Here is a 25486-nt window from a genome sequence, read left to right as displayed (position 1 = left end):
AAAAATAACCTAATATGCAATGCTAAATAAAATAAAAGAGAAAAGAAAGATGTCACCTTGTTTTGAATATTGTCTCATACTTGATTGTAGATTGATTGATTGATTGATGATCTTGATTGATTGTTGATGAATGATGATGATAAACTTGATCTGGAATTAACAACTGTGATTTTTGGATTGAAACAGGTGATTTGAGAGAAAAAGCAACTTTTGGTGAAAAGAAGCTTTTACTGAAGATCGAAAGAGGAGAAAAAAAGACTCAAGACGAAGAACACGAAGAATTTCATTAGAAAAACCTCAAAGTCAAAATTTTACCTTCAACTCCAGGTTAAACTAAAGAAATTCTATTCTAGAATGATGAACTAGAAAAGAAAAAAAAAAAGAACACTCAAGAAAAGAAGACTACTAGGCTATTAGCTCTAAATAACTAGTTCCAGATTATTAACTCTGAAATACTAGCTCCAGATGATTTTTTGTGGGTGAATGAGACCCATATTTACAGCTTTTTGGGATGTATTCAAATATGGTAATGAGTTTGATCCAATGGCTGAGTGTTGATGAAGAAAAATAAGGAAGGTTCTCTAGGTTTTTGGAGGCTTGAGAATGGTCTAGAAACCCTAATAAAAAGTTTTGACATGAGCTGGATCCACAGCCCACGAGCACGGGTCCAAAATCCACAAAAGGCCAATTTTGACCATATTTTCAAAGCTACAAATTCCCTTTGACCGGGTCAAAATTAGGCAAACTCTTCTTCACAAAAATTGTTAATGAATCCATTAGGAAGGTCCATGAACTCTAAAAAATACCCTTGGGTCGAAATCTTACTCCAAAAAATTGTTGCACTCAATAATGCGCACAACGGGCTGAAACGGGATAGGGCAAGATTAGGGTTTCTGAAATCTAAAAGGAACCTAGGCAAGCTTGTACTCACTTCGAAGGATTTTTCAAGGGGAATTCAAATATGAAATAATCTCATCCAAAGAAAGAGTGGAAAAAATGAGATTTGGGCTCCAAAGGGTTACAGGGGCATTTTGGTCATTTTTAGCTCAAAACTCAGAAAGCAACGAAACTTCAGCCATAGCTAGAACATGATGGGGAGAGAGCCTAAAGACTCTAAAAGAAGATGAAAAGAAAGAAGATTGATGTAGAAATGAAGACTCTAGAAAGCAAATCACCTTATATGATCATATTTAATTCAAAAAAAAATCGTGAATGAATTATGCCTGGGGTGCAAAAATGGGGTGTCTACAGTTGCCCCTTTTTGGCGGAGGTTGCTTGCAACGGAACGGAAAAGCCATGGAGACACATCATTTTTGCCAAGCTCCAGCCAAAAGATCTCATGCAATTTTTGAAAATTCATTTAAAAAATATTTTTGAAAGGGGGCATTTCCCTGGATATTTGAAATCCTCAATTTTTTCAAGTTGTTTGTGAAAGCACAGTTGAAAATGGTTGTCACTCAAGAGAGGATGGTATCGTACTTTACAAATGCGTGTTTTACGTCTTACATTTTTTCAGTAGTCAACCAAAGTATTACACCTTCTAATGCCTATATTTTACGCCTTACATTACATCAGTGTGTACCAGGATAGTGGCGCTTAGGCCAAAAATGGTGATGGATAAGGATTAACAACTTTTTGAAATCAAGGGACAATTTTTTTTTTTTTTTTTTTAATCTGATATTTTCAAATTCATTTTGGAAATCTGATGAAATTAAATGGATAGATTAATTCATTCATGATTTTGACTTAGATTAAACAATCTCATATAATGGTGATAATAACCAAACACGGACGAAAGGAAAAAACTCACCGAGGAGAGCAAGAAGATCCACAAGGGATATGAGATTCTAAAGAAAATGGACGAAGACACAGACAAACACTGCTGGGGAAGATAAGAGATGTGCTGGAGATGAAAGATGGATGCTGGGGATGATGATATTCAAGTTCAATCAATCAATCGATCAATTATGTTCAAGTACTCGGATTGGAAAAATTTTCACACTATGAGTTCAGCCGATCCATCCGTGAAATTTTATCAATAAAAACTGACATTGTTCTCGCGAACAATTTTAATGTTGCACAAATGGAATTACCAAAATGATATTAATGATCAAATGGTTGCCAATAATGCGGTGGAGAAAACAAAAACTTGATGAATATTTTTTCATATTGGATGGTAAGAACCCCATGATACTAGTATTCATTATTTTTATTTATTTTTTTGATTTTTTTTTAGTAAACTTAGTCAACTGTCAAAACCAGGTCAGCTAATGAAAACCGGGTCACACTGGACCAGGATCAACCTGGACCAAACTGGTTGAACCAGGCCAAACCGTGCGAGAACCAGGTAAGACACCGAATTTCCATTTTGCATCTGCACGGACTCAACATCAAAACAGATCTTCAATTTTCCAAAAAGGTAAAAGGAATCTTTGAAAAGTCAAACCGCTTTGTCTTTTCTCAAAATTGAAACCATCTGTTTTTGAAACCAAATCGAACGGTTTTCTTTTCGAAACAAAATCCACCTACTTCTAAACAAACAAGATCACACGCACTTTTTAATTGGCCCAACCAACCACACCTATATATATACAGACGTGACCAAAGGAAGAAAAAGAATAATCATACCTTGCCTACGTCCAGAGAAGGAGATAACCCAAAGTGCCGCACTGTCAGACAGTCTACACCACGCTATGCCATGCCGGCGCCAGGCCAGGGTAAGCCAGCGCAATATTTTTTTATCGTGAAACCCATACATGCGCATGCGCTTCACTTATTTACATGTAAACTCAAATTTGCGTTTTCCTCACCAATCAATTTGGTCTGAAATCAACAAACTCACAGTACACACATACGATGAGGATAAGCCATACCTTACTCAGCCGATCAGTCCAACGGAGAAGTTGGTGACGACAAAACGTCAAGCTATGCCACATACACCATGGTAAGGCAATGCAAACTTTATTCTGTTCAACTTCTTTTTTTTCAAGCCAATGTCTAGAACAGGAGATGAAGACATCAATCCATATTTAATTGGAATCCCACTTACCTCACTTACCCATGACAGCTTTGCTCTCATGTACTCTTGGCATTTAGCAACTGTAAAACTTGGAGAAACTTCCTCGGCAAAGGTTAGACAATTTACTTTTCATTACATATATTACAATGGAGTGAAATATACATGATATGCATGAAAACAAATGCAACTATGTTAGCGTGAGTAGTTAGGAACAAAAGATTGTGAGTTGTGCATGAACTAATCTATGTCAGTAAAAACAATGCATGGTTTATTTTGGATATAATTGCTTCAGAATCCTCTATGTAATGTTAACCTAGATTCTACATCACCAGCCATCCATAGCAAACCAAGTTTTCGAAAACAAATCATTTTTATTTATTTTTAAAATTCATTTTGAAAACAATGGAAAACAAAACATTTTTTTATCCACATAATAATAAATACCACAAATGATTTAATAACAAGTGAAGGTGAGGGAATGAGTTACCAACAAGAAGATAAGCATGAATACGACCCATAGGATAGATGTACGATCAAACTTGGCATCTATGAAGTAGATGATATTATTTTCCCTTTGATTGCTTGACCTTCACAACGTACTGAACGACACCCAAAAACTTTCTTCCAAAACAGATAGAGTATAAAGTATAGGACCAATCTTCTGGAGACGACTTCCTCATACATCGCAATCACTAGTAGTAAATCCTCCAATGCCTTCCATTTTTTTTTTTTTTTTTTTTTTGCCTTGAGTACTTCTCAACTAGGAGATATAGTGAACTTAGAGATCAAGAGCGGACTTTCATAGGACTATAATGTAGGCTTAGGTGATGGGCTAAGAAAGAAGGGATAGGATCAAAAAATTATTTTTGGAGTAAAACTTGTCATATAAAGGGAGGAGTAATTGGAATGATGGTAGTGAGATGATGATATGATATGGATCCCAAATCTCAAATGAAACTGCCCCTTGTTTAGGTTTTTCATTTTGGACTGGTGTTGATTATTTTGTGCAACTTTAAGCATTTTGAGTTCTGACGGGTTGTTTTTTTTTTTTTTTTTTTTTTTTTCCCGGTCGACACCTTCTTGAGATAAATAACATAGGGGTGATTGTGTTTGTGATCAAATATGGATGTAATGATGCCCCTGAACTATGACAAGTTTTATAAGAGTGGGTATGGATAATCTATGGGTAGGCCATAGATTTATTAGGCTTCCTAAAGGATATGGGCTTGTATTGTGGGAAAACAAAAAATAGGCTAAGGCTCAAATGGGCTTATAATGGTAACATATGATATTTGATTGGGCTAAAACAAAACGATCAAAGATGGCATGTTCCATCGCCTCTCTAAGATTTCCACTATAATCTTCGTCTTAAAATAAACAAAGTTGGGTAAAAAGTAGTACCTCTTTAATTGGTCGGCATTGGTAGGGTTTTCTATATAGAATCTTCATAGTGAATGGACATTCGAACTTTCTGGTTCATTGATTCCACTCTAGTCTGGATCCGCTTGCCCAGCTTTACTTGTAACAATCTGTCTCCATTGGTATCTAAGTACCACTAGAAAATCAATGTCCTCCATCATATCTCGACTCTCAAGAATGTTGATCGTAGATGAACTCCTCTTAGCATTATGCTATTTGATGTACTCTTTGATGTAGTCAGATTCAAGTAAGTTGACTTCTTTGATAGATAACTCTTATGTCTTCGATCGATGAAAATGGATGTTAATGATGCAATATGGAGTTTGCCCTCTCCACAGTAAGGTAGTTGATTGGATGATTGGCTAAGTAGTCTTTGCCCCTTCTTCAATAGGGTAGTTTATTAAATGATGTTATGGAGCTTTGCCCTTTCCACAAGGGTAAATGCATAATGCTGAATGCTGATATTGGGTGATCTTAGACATTTGAAAAATCTTTTCAAACATAACCACTGAACTTTCTTCCTCTTCAATTTCTTCTTCTCGGTGAGTGGTTCTCTCATCTTCGAACAATGAAAATCATGTACCACCTTAAGCCAATAAATTGGCATAGGTATGATTAACACTTCTATGGATTCCTTCAGTAATTTGATCAGGCTTTAACGCTTAGAGGGGATCAAGGTTATACCAATCTACACATAATGTGGTTCATCTGTGGTGCCAAGGTTGATGGTATTTGTCTCCACAATGACTAGCGTCTGTCAATCCTCAGACTCTCATGAGAAAGAATGGACTCAGCAGCTTCATTGTCCATTCCTTCTTTATTGTCGGGGGGAAGGGATCATAATAACCCGCACAAGTCATTCAATCATCTTGCACGAAGGCAAGTGGGTAAATTGTATATGTGGGATTTTGGAAACTTTTTTGATTTTTTTGGATTTTTGAAATATAAGAATTTTTTTGGGTTTTTGAAATATTTGATTTTTTTGAATTTTTTAAATATAACTATATACAAAAGGAGTTAGAACAAAAAGTTTCACGGCCTTTGAGCCCTATCGGATTCATCCGGTGGCTCAACTTGAGCAATATGATGGCTGGGGATTGGATCAATAATGACTTACGTTCTCAACATCCCCTGGAACAGGGTCAACAATAGATTCCATATTCAACAGATCATCCAAATCAAGTATAGTCTAAAGGTCCAATTGGACATGATAAGGTGTGACAGTCTTGTCTCTTGGGTCAAATCCTAACCCTCGGGAACTGGCTAAAGTAAAAGATGGAGTATAGTCCATACCTGACGAGGATGATGTCGATCCAACCTCATTTATCCAACTAAACTGTCTAGCCTCATGATCCAATCTAAGTTGGTGATATCCTGAATAGGAATTAATATATGGTTCTGAAATAGTAATTTCTGAGTTTGGATTTGGGTCATCGTCTTCACCCCAAAATATGTTGGAATCAATAATAACCTCAATCTCTGCCCCTAGATCAGGTAGAGTCAATCCGAGACAATTCACCGTGGCACTAGAATCGATAAACAATTCTGACAGTCCTTCCACAACCTCCTCAGTATAGCCTAGCCCTTTTTGATCATCTTGACTAGGAATCTACAGCAATTCTAAGATTTCGTTTTGGTTTTTTCCCAACCCAAGTCCTGGAAAATAGTTCTGCTCATGGAACAACTGAGTCGTCTTGGGATTTCCATTGCAAAACGGGGTAGGGAGCTTCTTCTTGTCGGGTGCTCTAAACTCCACAATCCCTAATGGTTTCTCAGTGTAGTTACACTTTCCTTCAATCATTGGTATTACCTTATGCTCCTCTGAAGAGTCCAGATCATCTAAATCACCAGTGATGTAGATAATCTTCCCTTGCCATAAAAACTTGAGCTTTCTGTGAAGTGTAAATGGAATTGCACCGGCCAAGTGTAGCCACGGTCTGCTTAAAAGGAAATTGTAATTAGATTGATGTCCATAGCCAATAATGTGACTTTGAATGTGACTAGACCTATTTGGACGTCAGTTGTGAACTCGCCAAGGACTTCTCTTATCTGATTATCAAACCCATGAACTGCTCTGGTTGTATCCTTAGTGAAAGTGAAGTCTTCCTGCATTATTCCAATGGCTTTCGCAGAATTGACTGAGCAGATATTCAAACCGGATCCATTGTCAATCAGTACAAATGGGACCTTATGGTTGTTGCAATGCACCGTAATAGTCAACGCTTTCGTGTGAGTTATTCCTTCTGCGGTCAGATCATCATCATAAAATATTATGGAGTTTGTCTTCCTAAGGGAAGCGACTGTACATGCCAAATCGTTCGGCTGGAGTTTATGACTTGAAGAATTGCTTGCCTATGTTGGGGTGATGCCATGAGTAAACCCCATACAGAAATGTTGGACTTGGTTTTTTGCAATTGTTGGATTACTTCATTACCATCCTGCTTCTCTGGTTCAGTAGCCGTGGGCGGGTAAGGCTATTGGGCCAAAACCTGATCCTTCTGTAAGTGTGGTGGCTTGTATATCCTTCCTCCTCTTGTCAAACCGTGAGTCTCAACACATTCCTCTGCCAAACTAGGTTCTAATTGCTTCAACTGATGTAGTGAGATTGCTGAGTCATCTTTACTTTTCTCGGGCTCAATTAACTTCTTCCCTAGAACCTCCTCAGTATCGTGATTCTTGGCTAGCACAAACTGGACCTTGGGGATTGGGATAGGAGTTGGGATCACCTGCTGCTGAGTTGGATTCTTGCGAATCATGGGTCCTTGAGGTTCTGACCTAACTTATGATGCCGCAGATTGAGATGTATTCAAAGGATCTACCCATTTCGTAATGGGCCTCTGCATCATAAATGATTCCATATTCTCTCTAGTCAACTTGAACGGCTTTTGAATCTGTGGAGTATGTAGAAATGGTGCCACCACCTCATTTAATTGGATACCTCTAGGCTTTGTTTGTTTCATGCATCTTCTGAATGCATCTTGAAGATTAACTGGCCTTGTGGTGCTAACAGTGGACGTCTATCTGATCGGAATGATGAATGATGCCGGATCCTTCTTGACAGCTTCCAAAGTATTAACTCTTCCATTATGCATTGGTAGTGGATTTGTCGATATATTGGGAGTGCCGAGACTGGATGCATCTATCTTACCTTCATCAATTAAGTTTTGGATAAGATGTTTAAGGCGCATGCACCTCTCCGTCGTGTGACCTGGAGCCTGATGGAAGTCACAATGTTTTGAAGCATCATACCAGAATGGCACCGGATTTGGAGGAGGCCTCGGCTACATTAACGTAATCAAGCCCTGTTGGACTAAAGCCCTCAATACAACTTGTAATGGGAAGCCCAATTATGTGAACTGCCTCTGTTGCCTGGGAAAACCCCTGTCTTGCTGTCTTGGAGGGAAAATGACTTGATTGGAAAAAGGATGAGTTGTCACCTCTGACTGAATTTGCGTATGTGGTTGAGGTTGAACTTGTGCAGCAGCCACATTGGCTTCTTTGTTGTTCACCATTACAGTGGGAGGCTTCTTATTCTGCGGGTTAGATCCTATAGACATTGAGCTGATGGGAGAAATATTGCCAGATGATAACCCATCTTCTATTTGTGATCCAGCGGCAACTAAGGCTTGATATGTCGGATGATAACTAGCACTTAGCCTGGTCGCATACTCTTGGTTCAAATTCTTCATAACCATCCTAATTTGCTCCTGCTCCGTGGGCCTATTAATGATTTGGGCCACTTTTGTCCTCCATCTTGTAATATACTCGGTAAAACTTTCATTCAGACCTTGCTTCAAAGTTTCAAGTTGCCTTCGGCCCATTTGGATATCAGTGTTGTAAGAGAAGTGAGATACGAAAGCGTTTACCAGTTCAGGCCAAGTCTTGATTTTTTGCTTTTCAGTATTCATCCACCAAGTAAGGGCTGCACCCTTAAGACTCCTCTGGAATAGTTGAACCATTAGTTCTGGCCCGATTCCCATCGGTTGTAGATAACTTGCATAAAAACGAATGTGGGCCTTTGGACAACCAGTTCCCTCATATCGCTCCATCTTTGGAAATTCGAATCCATGTGGTACTCTAATCTGTGGATATGGACACAGATTATCAAGGTCCAGGTCTTCACCTTTCATCTTGGTCATTGCTTCTTTCAATTTCTTAAGCTCCTCCATTACAGGGTCAACCGGTGGTTGGATTGGGTTTTGCACTTGGTATTGGGGGTTCGTGTAGAATAGTGGTTGTGGAGTTTGTGGAAAATAGGTTGGGGTTGGTAACATGAATGGGTTCGACATCATGGTTGTAGTTGGAATTTGGTTTGGGCTTTGAAAAGTTTGATGAGTGGATGGTTGAGGCATGTAAGTTGGGTTATCCTGAGGAAAAAATTGGGATGAAGTATGGGTTGGCATAGGAACATGCAATTGGGTTGATCTATGTGTAGCATACGGAGTGAGTAATGAGGTTGGTAGAATGGTAGGGTTAGGACTAACCATGGGGTAGTGTGATACCTTGTTGTTGTGGCTAACCCAGACTTGGAGTTATTGCAAACTTTGGCATCATCTTGAGAAACATCTTTTCCATCGCCTTCTCTATCAATTCCTCTTGACTGGTAGGGGTTGACGATTCACCAAAATTACTTGTATGTGGACTTCGGATGTTCCCTAATAAAACTTGTCCCTCAGATGGAGGTGCTAGTGGAGAACTTCCTTGTGGCACATACATCTGTGATGAAGATATAGGTGGCAGCGATAACTCTTGAGAAGAACCGTCTAGTAGATTCTCCATTTCAATCAGCGAGTTAATGGTTGCACGAGATAACTTTAACCCTAGTCTTCTATTCCAACTGGCTTACGGATAAGCCTTCTTCTTTCCTATCTTAACTGAAACACCTCAAAAGAAAACGTAAGTCTGACTCTCTAGGGATATCCCCAGCAGAATTGCCAAAAAACCTGTACGCACAAAAATGTGTACCTAGGTTTATGCAATTGATTTTAGAGTCGCCACTAACTTTATTAAGGAAAAGTTGAGTAAAACCTATGTGAAGGACTAGCCCTCAAAACTAGATGATTATTGGGTTCGAGAGTCAAGGTATGATGTCGGAAAGTGTTAGGCACCCACACTCGCCTGGTAAAAACCAGCCTTACTTCTATTGGAGTTTAATGTTTTGAGATAGGCGAACAAAGTAAGCTTGAAAAATTAATCTACCAAGTTGGATGATCTTCACTAAATTATTTAAAAACTAATAACTATATGCTATAATAAAACTAAAAAAAAAACCTAATATACAATGCTAAATGAAATAAAAGAGAAAAGAAAGATGTCACCTTGTTTGAATGTTATCTCATACTTGATTGTAGATTGATTGATTGATTGATGATCTTGATTGATTGTTAATGAATGATGATGATAAATTTGATCTGGAATTAACAACTGTGATTTTTGGATTGAAACAGGTGATTTGAGAAAAAAAAAAAACTTTTGGTGAAAAGAAGCTTCTACTCAAGATCGAAAGAGGAGAAAAAGATACTCAAGACGAAGAACACGAAGAACTTCATTAGAAAAACCTCAAAGTCGAAATTTTACCTTCAACTCTAGATTAAACTAAAGAAATTCTACTCTAGAATGATGAACTAGAAAAGAAAAAAAGAATAACACTCAAGAAAAGAAGACGACTAGGCTATTAGCTCTGAATAACTAGTTCTAGATTATTAACTCTGAAATACTAGCTCCAGATGTTTTTTTGTGGGTGAATGAGACCCATATTTATAGCTTTTTTGGATGGATTCAAATATGGTAATGAGTTTGATCCAATGGCTGAGTGTTGATGAAGAAAAATCCAATGGTTTGATATCTTTTTGGTTGCACCTCCTAAATTTGGCCCTTGATTCAAGAGGTGGGATAAGGGATGCGATCTTGGCCCTTGGTTTTTGGATCTTTTAGATGGATTAGGGCAAAAAAACAAACCCTACACGTCCTCAATGAGCCCATAATCCAGGGTTTCCAAACATGGCTCCAAAATGGCATATTCTCTAGAATATTCTTGATTTTTGGGATCAAATCCAACAAATAAGGAAGGTTCTCTAGGTTTTTGGAGGCTTGATAATGGTCTAGAAACCCTAATGAAAAGGTTTGACACGAGCTGGATCCACAGCCCACGAGCACGGGTCCAAAATCCACAAAAAGGCCCATTTTGACCATATTTTCAATGCTACAAATTCCTTTTGACCGGGTCAAAATTAGGCAAATTCTTCTTCACAAAAATTGTTAATGAATAAATTAGGAAGGTTCATGAACTTTTAAAAATACCCTTGGGTCGAAATCTTACTCCAAAAAATTGTTGCACTCAACAATGCGCTCAACTGGTTGAAACGGGATAGGGCAAGATTAGGGTTTCTGAAATCCAAAAGGAACCTAGGCAAGCTTGTACTCACTTCGAAGGATTTTTCAAAGGGAATTCAAATATGAAATAATCTCATCTAAAGAAAGAGTGGAAAAAACGAGATTTGTGCTCCAAAGGGTTACAAGGGCATTTTGGTCATTTTCAGCTCAAAACTCAGAAAGCAACGAAACTTCAGCCACAGCTAGAACATGATGGGGAGAGCCTAAAGACGCTAAAAAAAGATGAAAAGAAAGAAGGCTGATGTAGAAATGAAGACTCTAGAAAGCAAATCACCTTATATGATCATATTTAATTCAAGGTAAAATCGTGAATGAATTATGCCTGGGGTGCAAAAATGGGGTGTCTACACATACTCTAATAGGTGTTCTTACTGATCATATATTATGTTGAAGTATTATTCATACCCCAAATAGGTATGAACAATGAATGTTCATACGAACAGTGAGTGCTCAAACCCCGGCCAAATAGGTATGAACAATCATTGTTCATACACTAAATATACTAGGTCGTTTCGGTTGAGCCGGGACTGCTTATTATTTCGCATTAGGAGTATACTTGACATTTCATCTACCCGAGTCATTTTTCATTTCGCATCAAGGGTATACTTGAACTTTCATCTACCTGGTCCTTGTGAGTGATTAAAAAAAAAGATGTCCTTAAGAGTTACTTTATTCCCCGATCTGTCCCGGAGAGTTTCTCCCTATAATATTTTAAAGGGTTCTCACTGTTTTGAAAATAAAAAACCAGAGGAAACCCATATCTAACCTGTTTAAGACCCCGACAGGTTAGATCACGGGCTTTCCAATTGTCTAAGCTACTTAAAACAACAAAAATCCACATGTACATGCCCTAGTTGGAAACATTTGGGAAGAAGAACAACATCACTAATTTATTTGTTTCTAATTATTTCGAATATGTGAGGGAGTGATATTCTCATTAAGGAATATCAAGCACGTGTCTAGCATAACGGAAATACCACACTTCCCCGAGCTGCATTCAGAGCGACCTACATTATCAGCTCATACCCCCGAGCTACGAGATCGCTCAAGAACAGATCGACCCGCACATCCTCACACAGAGCGCTCTAATCCGTGACACAACGTATCTACTAGAAGCAATCATTTCCAAGGCCGTACTTACACATGTTGTCTCCGCAAATTACGAACCACTGTAACCACTCACTATCATTACAGAATTTCTACCAACACCATTCCAATACTCCTTCTCAATCTCAACCATACATTTGTGTTTGTCAGTACATGTGTTGGTTAGATCTCCACTCTCACCAGCTATAAATACCCCCTACATGAACTACGCCAGACCTGACTCTTCTCTTCCCCCAAAATCGAGAGATAGATACGTAGGCAGTTCACTCAACAACGAACTCGGTCTTTCCCATATTCAAACCCCTTCTCTTCTCTTAACTCATTTGTAAGGGATAACTAAAATGCTCCTTTACATTGGCGTCGTCTGTGGTCTCGATTTCTTGAGAAACCACTTCACAAATCCCAAAACCAAGAAACAAAATCCTCAAGCCCACGAACCATGGCAAGCCTCAAAGCTCAAATCCAGAGTTTGGGAGGTCTGTTAGGTACAATGACCGAGCACATTACCCTGCTTAGGCAGGAGAATGTTGCTTTGCATGTGTAAGTGCACACGCAAAATCCACTAGGTGCCATAGCAGAGGACGGTATCAACGAGGTTAATTAACAGATTAACAAAAAAAGGATCGACCAAAGTGCAGTTAAGAAAGACACCACTCATATTGTTCAAAATATGCTGAAGACATACCGCGCGTCCTCGTTCGCTGTTGAGGTACTTAGTAGAGCTTCTTCTCCAGATTTCATTCAGCCCCGTTTTCCAATGTACAATGGCAGCACGTGTCCTGGTCAACACGTGGCACGCTACATTCAAAGCCTTGCACTCTATAGTGCTCAGGAGTTTGACCATCTCCATTGTCGTTTGTTTCCAGCCATTCTTAAAAATAGCGTGCTCGATTGGTTATTTTCACTCGAGCCAGACTCGATAAAGAACTTCGAGCAACTCACCGATCTATTCGCTAGCCAGTACGTCCACAACAGGCGTAAAAAAACTAATCTCGATTCACTTTTCCAACTCTCCCTAGGCGAAGATGAAACCATTCGTGAATTCTTAGGTTGGTTCAAAACCGAACTACTTGGCGTGGAAAGCAGCCTCAAAGAGTCATTTGCCACATTGGCATTCTCCAACGCCTGTCGAATGCGCAACACAGCGCTGTCCAGATCGCTCATGAAAGAATGACTAGAAACTTTGTCTGAGTTGTACGCTCATGTAGACAAGTTTATCAAGTTACAAGAAGGCCTGAAACGTCATGGCTTAACAGAAGAACAAGAAGTGGCAGCAATCTCTGATGACCCCCCCCCCCCTCGCTTCAAAAAACAACCCAGACAACATGGACAGAAGACTGGGAACAAACCAAGCAACAATCGCGAGTTCGCTGTACTCACCCGATCTCCCAGTTACATACTGGACAAAATCAAGCGAACTGCATATTACCGACCTGACATACGACAACCAGAGGATCGCCCTGGCAAGCCTTACTGTGCCTTCCACCAAGCAAAATGTCATGAGACCGATGAGTGCTGGGGGCTCAAGCACTACCTCCAGGACCTCATCAAATCAGGACATATCAAGCATTATATCAAAATCGCAGAGAGTGCAGTAGATCTCCAGCTCGCCATAAGCGCCAGAGTGTCCAAGCTCGCTCTCGTAGCAGAGGACGCCCCAGTGATCGCTCCCGCCATGAGCGCCATCATCAGTCGTCAAATAGAGATAATGACATAATGATACACATGATCACGTTCCAAAATGATTATGTTGCATCTTCTTGAGAAAAAAGAAGATGCGTAGGCGCTCTCCAAGAAGTCTACCAGTTCTTTTCACAGGCCGCACCCGCCCCACGCAGTTCAGGCCGTAGCTTAGGTGATATAATTTTTACATAGGCCGACCTCAACAAGGTTTGCCTCCCTCATAATGATGTCTTAGTCGTCCATGTCAAAATTAGCGACTGGACACTCAAATGTGTTCTGATAGATCCTGGTAGTTCATGTGACATCTTGTTCTACCATACCATCCAAGAGATGAATTTGCCCAAATCGGTCTTCATAGACCCAATAGCTCCTCTCTATGGGTTCAATGGCGATCCAGAGCCGACCCAATTGGTGACATCATACTCCCAGTCTCTGTTGGATCTAGGGAAGACAAATTCGGCTTCAACATGCGTTTTAGCGTTCTAGACATCCAATCGTCCTATAATGCCATCCTAGGACGGCATTGGATCCACCAAATGCAAGTTATACCATCAACACTGCATCAGGTGCTCCGCTTTCCTAGCCCTAGGGGTATGATGGAGCTTCACAGCAATCAGCCCAAGGCTTATCATTGCAATCAGATCCTTTCAGCGAACAAAGCCGCTGACCCATTTATCAGCACTAGGAGCGAGCCCACCAGCTACACGATGGTCAAAGACTTAATTGCCGATGTTAGATCCAAAGCACCAAAGCAGAACGCTGGGGGCTTTATCAAAAAAGTCCATTCGTCTGTCAAGACCCCAGGGGTCGCCCAAGTTCTTGTGCATCCACCAGTCAGGACCCCAGAGGTTGCCTCAGCATTTGTTAGTCTACCAGTATAGATTCCAGAGATCACACTAGCCCCTGTTGTCATGACCACAAAGGTCACATCAGCCCCTGTTGTCGTAACCACAGAGGTCGCTCCAACTCCTGTTGCCAAGACCTCCATTCCTCATATCGACAAAGCATTACCAGAGATTAGTTCCCCAGAGGTTGCCTCATCTTCAAAAATAGCAGTTCAAACTGAAGAAAAGGAGTAAGCGAACTTAGGAACAAAGGACGATCCCAAGTTCGTCTATGTGGGGGCTAACCTTGACCCTACACTCAAGGCCCAGCTTGTAAACTTTTTTTCAATGAATAAAGATGTTTTCGCTTGGTCGTATATCGATGTGTTTGGTATCGACCCTAGTGTTGCATGTCATAGATTAAACGTTAATCCTAATGCTAAACCAATTCGACAGCAACCTAGGAAACTATCCCTGAGATTTCAAAAAGCAATCAATAATGAGGTCGACAAACTCAAACAAGTCGGCTTTATCCGGAAGGTCGATTACCCAGACTGGATCGCTAACATAGTAGTAGTCCCAAAAAAGAATGGCACAGTTCACCTCCGCGTTGATTTCACTAATGTCAACCAGGAAACAGTTAAAGATAGCTTCCCTTTACCTAGAATCGACCGACTTATAGACCAGACTTACGGCCATGAACTCTTGTCATTTATGGATGCATAAAGTGGATACAATCAGATTCCATTCGCTGAAGAAGATCAGGAAAAATCTTCATTCATCACAGAACATGGAATCTACTGCTACAACGTCCTCCCGTTCGGCCTTAAGAACGCTAGGGCGACCTATCAACGGCTCATCACCGATATATTCCAAGACATGTTAGGTGACACCATGGAAGTCTATAGCGATGACATGGTAGTCAAGAGCAAGAAAGCAATTGACCACCTCACTCACTTTGAGCAGGCGTTCTCCAGATTACGATGAACTTAGATGAAGCTGAATCCCGGAAAATGCCTTTTCGGAGCGTCCTCAGGGAAGTTTCTTGGATATCAGGTATCACAACGAGAGATCGAGGCTAATCCAGACAAGATCCGAGCGTTCTTGGAAATGTCCGATCTAAAGACAAAGAAGCAAATACAGAAGCTATCAGGAATGGTTGCAGCACTCAACCAATTCATATCAAGGGCGTCAGACAAATGCCGACCGTTCCTACAACTTCTTAAAAAAAGGAAACAGTTTCATGGAACGACCAGTGCCACCAAGCATTCTCTACTCTCAAAGAATACCTAACGACACCACCCGTCCTAGCAAAGCCAACATATGGGGAAACACTGGGGCTCTACCTTGCCGTGTCAGACTTCGCTATCAATTCGGTTCTCTTCAAAAAGGACAACAACTCAGAGAAATCGATCTACTTCACAAGTAAGACATTAACCCCAGCTGAAAAGAACTACTCTTACATTGAAAGAGCAGTACTCCCATTGTTATATTCTGCAAGGAAGTTCAGGCCTTATTTTCAAGCATATCCAATCAAAGTACTTACCGACCTCCCATTGAAGAAGATCCTTCTTAAGGAAAGCAAGACAACTCGCATGGCAGTATGGGCAGAAGAGCTCAGGGAACATCACATCGAGTTCGTCCCACGTACTTCTCAGAAGGGACAAGTCGTTGCAGATTTTCTAGCAGATTTTCCTGTCGACGACCTGAATTGGGAACCAGAAATAGATATCCCATCCATGAAGAAGCAGGACAAGTCCATCTGGTCAATCTTTGTGGTTCTAACAACCCCAGAGGGAGTGGAATCAGAGTCGTCTTAGCGTCCCCAGATGGAGCTATGATAGAGAAATCAGTTCGCATCAATTTTGCGACCTCTAACAACGAGGCAGAGTACGAGGCACTAATCATGGGGCTCAGAATGGCACTACAGCTCGGTGTACAAGAACTTCAAGTCTTTAGTGACTCGCAACTGGTTGTTCGCCAGATTGCTAAAAAGTACACTACCCATGAAGGTAACCTTCCTAAATACCTTTAAGTTGTTTATCAGTTATTTCCTTCTTTTAAGAAAGCTACCATACATCACTTCTTGCATGATAAGAACCGTCACACAAACAATTTAGCTTATCTGGCTACCCAGACACCAAATTACGCCCCTAGACAGTTACTCATCGAAGTAATTGATCGACCTGCTTACCAAACCGAACACATCTTGGAAATTAGCGACCTATGCCCACTCTCTGACAGTCAGATGAGTCAAACATAGATGCAGCCTAGAACAGGGTCAGTTGATTTTTGCAGAAATTCATGAGGGTAAATACGGGAACTATGCTAGAAGTCGCTCCTTAGCTCACAAAGCGATCTCCCAAGCATACTTTTGGCCACGGATGCAAGTCGATGCCAAAAAGTATGTGCTCAAGTGCATCAAATGCCATACTTTTGGCCACAATATCATCCAGCCAGCTCGCGAGTTAATCAACATTGCAAGCCCTTGCCCATTTCACATGTGGGGCTTGGATATTATGGGACCATTCATCCCACAAAAAAGCACTGGCTTTCGGTTTGTCTTGTCCGCAACTGATTACTTCACTAAGTGGGTCGAAGCAATCCCTTTAGCTCATGTCAAAGAATCACACGTTAGAAACTTCATATGGACACACATCATCACCAGATTTGGTTTGCCACACACATTGGTGATGGATGACGGTTCCCAGTTCAAGGGAAAAACAGTCAAGGAGTTTCTGGCCAAGTGGAAGATTGTTCATGCATTTTCCACTCCCCAGTACGCCAAGAGTAATGGCCAAGCAGAAGCTAGCAACAAAGCAATTCTGGAAAATTTGAAGAAGAAGATTGAAAAGAACAAAAGCCAATGGCCAAACTAGTTGGAAAACATCTTATGGGCTTACCGAACAACAGCTCACTCTAGCACAGGCGAGTCGCCATTCTCACTATGCTATGGCACGGAGGCCGTTATTCCTACCGAACTGACAGTCACCACGACTCGGTCAGAACTCGTCGAGTTTGGACACAACGACTCCGTCCTAGCTCGAGAGGTCGACTTACTAGAAGAACGCCGTGACCTAGCAGCCATCAGAGTGGCATCTTGCCATCAGATTCTAAAGAAGTCATACAGTAAGCGAGTCAATTCTCAATCCTTTCAACCTGGTGACCTAGTTCTGAAAAAGACTCAAGATGACTCTAAGCTAGCACCAACATGGGAGGGTCTGTACATAGTAGAGCGCGTCATCAGCAATGGAGCATACTGTATCAAGACCCAAGAGGGGAAACCATTACCATGTCCTTGGAACACTTATTTGTTAAAGAAATTTTATCAATAAAAGTGTAATTTGTTGCAATCTATATTACTATTTACTACAAAATTAGGTATACTGTACTTATGTTTCTTATCACCACCTACTCCGTTCAAGTTCACTGACAGACATGGAACTCACGTTGAAAGAATCACCAGCACAAGCGAATAAAAAACACTCTCATGAGGTCAAACGCTCTCAACGAGCAAAACACTTTCTTAAGCTAACACGCTCTCCGCGAGCAACACGCTCTCTTGAGCTCATAGGCTCCATAGCCTTTCCAATTCCCACTAGTTGAGGACCTACAATTGTAGGATCAACTCAGTGAGAACGCTCTTTACGAGCAACACACTTTCTTAAGCTAACACACTCTCCGTGAACAACACGCTCTCTTGAGCTCATAGGCTCCATAGCCTCTCCAATTCCCACTAGTTGAGGACCTAGAACTGTAGGATAAACTCAGTGAGAACGCTCTCTACGAGAAACACATTCTCCGTAAGCAACACGCTTTCTTAAGCTAACACGCTCTCCGCGAGCAATACGCTCTCTTGAGCTCATAGGCTCCATAGCCACTCCAATTCTCACTAGTTGAGGACATATAACTCTAGGATCAACTCAGTGAGAACGCTCTCGACGAGTAACACGCTTTCTTAAGCTACCACACTCACTCGAGCTACCAGGCTCCATAGCCTCTACAGTCATTCTAGGTTCCACTCAGTTCTCACTAGTTGAGAACCGACAGTTCTAGGCTTAATTCAGTGACAACGCTCTCTACGAGCAGAAAGCTAAATTTTAGGCTTCTTAGCCTCTACAGGCCTTATTTCTTGTAGACCTACAACACTAGGCTACAACGAGGAAATATCAAAGCATATGTACAAGCAGATGGATCCAAGTAAACTACATGCATTCCATAAAATCCATAAATTGAACCGATCTGCTGGGTCTACCCAGAAATCCAGATCGGTCTGCGTACAACTTTTCAAAATAGCGAACTGCCACTTATGTGGAAACCAGTTCATTATGTATCTGTACCAACAAGGCGAACTGCCCAAGCAAGCCTAGGATACCAGTTATATTGTTTTTACTCTCTTACAAGGAGATAAAAAGACAAGACATATAGTAAAATTTCACAACTTACATTCAAAAGACAAGTCCAACAATCATAGTCAAGAATCAGCAACAATGTGTTTATCAGTAGGAGCGGCACTGGTGGAAGGAGCATTATTTGCATCTCGCGGTACGACAAGTGCAGCGGTACCCCCAGCCTCACGATCTTACTCCTCCTTTAGCTCAAAGTCATCTCCTCCATCAAGACATGTTCTTCACCAACTCGATTATATACTCTCTGCGCTTTTCGTGCAACGCCTTGACAATGCTTGGCGAACTCAGTCACGACAGCCAGCTTTCACGCAGGTTGATCATTGAACTAACCAGAACCGATTTCTCATCCAACGCATCTTGATGCTTTTTCGTCAATGCCTTCAGCTTCTTCTTATCAACTTCCCAAGCAGTACGCATCCTTAGCAACTTAGCCTTGTCATTTTCAACATTATCAGTACGTTGAACAGTTCTTTTCAGCTTATCATACCCAGCAAGGAAGTACCAAGAAAACACCAATGTCAAAATTAGCCAATCAACCAACAAGAAACCAATACAAACAAAAAACTCACCAAGCAACATGCCAAATCCGTGATCTTCAGAGTCACCTCCAGGGTTTCACCTTCAAGCTCTACCTTATCACCATCCAGTACTATCCCTTCCAAAAGGCAGGTCGCTATGGATGTCGAATGGAAGCTATAGTCAGAACGTTTGACCATAAGCTTCTTCCCTGTCTTCCCAACGTAGAAGAAGTCGCTCCCCACGTCACCAACAAGTTGTGCCGAGCTGTCACCAGCATCATTGTGACCTTGACCCAGGTCGCCATGTTCCTCAGCCATTAGGTCGTCCCTATCCCTCCGACTGGGAGACCTAAACACTATACCTCCAGGTTGCTCACGCGAACCAGCAGTACAACACCCCTTTACCTTGGAACGTTTGGCATCCTTTGAATAAGAAGTAACAGCCTTATGTTTGCCACGGTCACACTGGTGACGATTTATGAACTCAATCTCTTCCATTACTAGGGGAGAGGTTTCCCTCGCCCCCCATCATTAGCAGCATCTCCACGTCGCCTAGCCATAATAGATTCTACAAACAAACCAATGTTCAGCGAACTAACACAAAAGCAAAGCTTTCTTGTTCAAAAGAAGAACAGAACAATGAAAGGCACTTACCTGATATGGTTAACAATTTTGCACAAGAACTTTGGAGCAGCAGCGTCAAGCAATGGTAGAACAAATACCCTTAAACTGATCGCAATAGTTCTTTTATATTCAAGTAATGTACCTTTCCAAGGCGCATCATAATTACATTGAGGCGCCAAATGTCAGGCCAGCTGGCAGCCATCGATGGATCTCCCTAACTGTTCATATTACTACACGTGCCACGCACGTGGTACAATCTCCTCTCACCAGAGCGCTCTATAAGGGAGAACGCTTCATAAAAGTGAGACGCTCACCCGATCTCTCACAATTCGGGCCCTACAACGCTAGGATTAAACAACAAGACGCTCAATCAGGCTCACAGGTTACTTAGCCTCACCCACTCTTACCAAGGGTCGCATACACAGCCAAACAATTACAACAATATCAAGAATCACACATTCAAACCATCAAAGAGCTAAACAAAATGGAGAATAAAAAACAAGCATTGCATAAAAGCAAAAGGACGAACTGCTCGACTAAACTCAGGCCCCAGTTCGTCTACTAGCCGAGCTACTGAGTCTACTCAGGAAATCCAACTCGGCTAGCCACCATTCATCATTCCATGAGCTCCCCAGAACAATACAGGAAACCCGTCCATTCAATATTTTGACAACCAAAAAAGAAAGGCGAACTGCCTAGGTTACCCAGGGAAACCAACTCTAATGTATCACAACTTACAACATCAAAACAAACAAAAACACTCGCAACTCTCAAATTCAAGAAAGAACAGACAAACTTTCAGTAGCTAGGGGGTCCAGTTCAACTTCCGCAGTGTCCCCATCACCCACCACAATCGAGAGACCATCAGCATCCACATTCACAAACACGTCCGGCGCAACCTCTTCAATTTGGGACTCAGCGATCTCCAGAGCAGTTCCAGGCAAGACAGGAGCATCACACGCATCTCTCGGTATGTTTAACACTGTTGTACTGGGAGCCCCGCATTCATGCTCCTCTCTAAAAGCTTTATACTCTGCTTCTAGCTCAAGGAAATCAGCGTCTAGAATGTCGTAAGCTTTGGAAGCCTAATGAGCGACATCCTTGCAGTGCTGGGCATAGCCAGTCACCCTGACAATCTCTGCAATCGTAGCATAAAGTTTCTTCCCAACATCATGTAGTTTCAACTTGGCGTCTTCCAACTCGGTGCCCATCAGAAGCTTTGCCAAACAAACGTCCTGGTGCTATTTCTTCAGCGCTTCGAAGTCCTCGCGATCTACAGAATACGCGTCCTGAACATTTCACAACTTTTCCTTTAGCTTGGTGACAGACTCCTTCTCTGACTCAGCGAATCTGAGCAATCTCCTTCAGCTTCTGATATCCACTCACAAGCTACACACACAAAAGTATAACAACAGTCGATAATTGACATGCAAATACAGAGCTAATGAACAAGATCTGAAGAACATCACTTACCAGACAGTGAGCCACGTCCATTCACCTCAGATTATCAGCAAGACCCTTGGTATCCAGTTCCTTATGGGTGCCATCCAGAGATATATGATCAAGTAGGCAAGACGCAATCTTACTTGACTTGAAGCCAACATCAGTTTGCTTCACAGTTTGTTGCACCCCCTGGTCGTCCACGTACACCACTTGGTGCTCCAAATCATCATCAGCCATAACAGACTTCCCACTCACCTTACTCGAGGACTTCAACTTCACTGACGAGGTGGGTTCTTGGGACGCTGGGGGTCTCCACATCCAATAGTGGTGCAGGCTTCAATCTGGAACTACGAGTAGCCTTACCACCAACTCGATCACCACCAGACATGCCCCTAGCACCGGAGCTATCCCCAAGCACATACCTCGCAGCCTTGAAAACCTTGGCAGCGTCCTGCTCAGTCATATCAGCCTTTCTCTTCAACAAGCTTCTCCGCTCGCGAGGCTTGAAGACCATCTCATCCAACTCCAAGGGAGAGCTACTAGACCCCCCTTCAGGTCGCCCACTCGACCTACCAACCCCCGAGGCACCAGCAACTCCGGTGGGTCGCTTAGGACCAGCACGACTTTGGTTCCTGTCTTCCCTTGTCATCAGATCGCTTTTACGCTTCTCCATCGGCTTCACTAGTTTGACCTCGAACTCTTTTCTTCTGATCCCTCCTTTTCTCCCTAACCACGCGACCTCCTCGCTCCACAAAGAAATGCGCGACCTCAGGCAGTTTCACCCGTTTCTGAGCTCAAGTTAACTTCGCAAACTTCTCTATTTCCCCCTGTTTAGTTCGCTTCTTTATAACGAGCTATGCAAAAACAACAAAGACCTAAGTTAGTTAAAATATCAATAATCCAAACATCAAAACAACATAACAATACACTCCTACCCACTAGCAAAATTGCAAACCCTAGTTTGCAAACTACATCCTCTAGCACAGAAGTTCCCAACTAACAACAACGACCTCCTCTCCCAAGCCTCATTGCTTACACCATCCATCACGCTAGATTTTCCCGTCAAAGTTTGCAAGCTAAAGTTGAAAGCACGAGATCGCTTTACCGTGTAATGCTCAATAATGTCAGCTACTTCTATGCGGTATTCACCACTCACATTCAGTAGATCAAACACCTTAAACAGCCGCCAAGTATTACCCACAAACTGGCAAGGGGATTTCCAACAGAAGTTCCAAAAGTCGCAAGTCAGCTTCGAGAACAGTGTCCTCATACCAACCTTCAGCTGCCCCTCACAGACTATTATCCCGTAGTTCGGTGGTGTGTACGTCTCACTAAACACCTTTACGGTCTTCTCCAGTTCGACTATCTCCAGGTCACCCCCTGGATATCGTAAACTTCCCGCAGATCAGCGAAAGCTTTCGTGGCATGTTTATTTATAGCCCTAAGAGGCAACCCACTCGAGGACGCTTATCACGACCTGAAGTACTAGCTACAGTAGCAACAGCTTCAGATCGTACTTCCTCCTCCACATCCTCACTCCCAAATCCCTTTGACTCCCCCCTCTCCTCCTCCATTTCACCACAACTCAGTGACACTTCCCGAATCTCTTCAGATCGAGTATCATCAGAGTCAGACATGTCACTTTTTCTTAGTGGTTACTAATCCTAGACAAGAAAAGCTAAAGCTGACCTACTAACTGAACGAAACAAGCAAGAACAGAAGAAAAAAAATAAAATCAACAATGGCGGAAGCACTAACCTGAGGAGTTCTAGTCTCTGCATTTCTGAAAACAAAACAAAAAGTGGCTTTTCGGATCTCCAAAATTTGGTTTATAGAACCGCCCCTCCAGTTCCCAATGCATTATGATTACAACCTAAGCCCTAGCCCACACACGTCTACCAAAGACCTGTCTTTTCAAGATTCCGGAAAAAACGGCGACATGTTTCCTCACCACCTGCTAAGATTCTCTTACGTGCCAACCACGTGCCACCTATCACCCCACATTAGTTCGTCATACAACACGAGTCGACCTCCATAGTACGGTGGGTATTTCCATTCATGCCAGTCTGCTTCTTCACTCATGCTCAACACGCGCCACCGTTTTCTCTCAGAAATCGCTTCAATGTACAACATGATCTACTGAGAGGGGGCTGTGTGAGGGAGTGATATTCTCATTTAGGAATATCAAGCACGTGTCCAGCATAGTGGAAATACCACACTTTCCTGAGCTGCATTCAGAGTGACCTACATCATCAACTCATACCCCCGAGCTACAAGATTGCTCCAGAACAGATCGACCCGCACATACTCACATAGAGCGCTCTGATCCGTGACACAACGTATCTTCTAGAAGCAATCATTGTCAAGGCCGTACTTACACATGATGTCTCCACAAATTATAAACCACTGCAACCACTCACCATTATTACAGAATTTCTACTAACACCATTCCAATATTCTTTCTCATTCTCAACCATACATTTGTATTTGTCAGTACACGTGTTGGTTAGATCTCCACTCTCACCAGCTATAAATACCCCATATATGAACTACGCCAGACCTGATTCTTCTCTCCCCTCAAAATCGAGAGATAGATCGTAGGCAGTTCGCTCAATAACAAACTCGGTCTTTCCAATATTCAAACCCCTTCCCTTCTCTTAACTCATTTGTAAGGGATAACTAAAACGCTCCTTTACATAATACCTAATGATGATGAGTTGCAAATTAACATTCATGAGTACATACACTTGCTTATGGCAATTACCTTTTAATAGGATTTCTTTGCATTCTCGAGGAACCACAGATACAACTGCAACGTAATGTTCAAAATAGATATAGATAATTGAGTGCAAATAAAGTGCAATGGTCCAACTATTTAAGTTAATAAAAGATCTATCTAGCTCTTATTATTTTATTTTATTTATTTATTGAACATAGAGTGTCATCATATTACGTGAATGACGAAACCATACTACAAAGTTTTAATAGTAAAACAAAAATGAATTAGAAAGCTAAAAAACAAGAATGCAAACACGAAGATGCAAAAAGAACAAGTACGAAGAAGAAGGTAAAAGAATGCTTAGCCATTGTTTTTCACACAACCCTTAACAATATTTGGAGAACCTAATACTATTTTTTTACCTATCAAAAGACCGAGCGATTTAAGCAATTTATGTATAGCAGTGATGATAAACTGAAAATGTTCAATCCTACAACTTTTGTACCAAATTTGGTTTGGGATTTTGAGAACATTTGGGTTTTCATTTGTGGTAAGAATTTAAAGACTATCTATTATTTTACCGATATGGTCCATCTTGCATTATAAGAATTTCATATTTGATATATAGTATCGTGCTATTAAGATTTAAGACAAGATTTGATATACAGTAGTAAACTAGCTTGTAGGCCCGTATATACACATCGGCTCTTTTGAAAATATTTAGATTTTTTTAGAAAATTAGGACTACCGTTTTAGTCGCTAACTCGTTTTAATTTTCTAATAAATTATTTTAAATTAAGTTTTAATTAAATTTTAAAACCCATTTTTTCAATTGAAAGAGAGATTCTGTTTTAATAGGAGAATAATTCCCGTTTTAATCAGATATACTAGATTTTCTCTTTTCAATAGGGGAGGAATTTTCATTTTAATAGGAGAATGATTCCTGCTTTAATCAGAAGTGTTAAAATTTGTTTTAATAAAAGAGGAATTCCCGTTATAATAGGAGATGAATTTCCATTGTAAAAAAAAATTATCGTTTTTCAAATATGAGAAAAATTTCCGTTTTAATAGGAGATGACGTGGAATTTTAATAGAGTTAGAAAAATACCCTGTGAGAGCTTTAATATAAAGATATAGATAGCCTAATTAAAAATAAAAAGTTTTATATACAATATTTTTATTTATTTATTTACTTTTGATTTCTTGATAATTTATATACATGCAATATCTTATTATTAAGATATACGACAAGATTTGATATTATACAGTATGTAGCCTAATTATGACTAAAAGATTTGACAACACTATCTTATGTATGGTCCGGATAT

At 41.0% G+C, this 25486-nt stretch overlaps 1 long non-coding RNA gene across 1 annotated transcript; it reads left to right on the top strand.

The window, feature by feature from the left end:
- Positions 1 to 2440: 2440 nt before the first annotated feature.
- On the top strand, positions 2441 to 10250 carry LOC147511095 (uncharacterized). Its single transcript, XR_015216931.1, has 4 exons — positions 2441 to 2717; positions 2845 to 2944; positions 3068 to 3131; positions 9886 to 10250. It is a non-coding gene; the product is annotated as an uncharacterized LOC147511095 (long non-coding RNA).
- The last annotated feature ends 15236 nt before the right edge of the window (positions 10251 to 25486 follow it).

Source organism: Coptis chinensis, chromosome 3 (genome assembly GCF_015680905.1).
Source record: "Coptis chinensis isolate HL-2020 chromosome 3, ASM1568090v1, whole genome shotgun sequence".
NCBI lineage: Eukaryota > Viridiplantae > Streptophyta > Magnoliopsida > Ranunculales > Ranunculaceae > Coptis > Coptis chinensis.
Note: the sequence above shows the minus strand (reverse complement) of the source record. Positions and strands in the feature narration are given on the sequence as shown.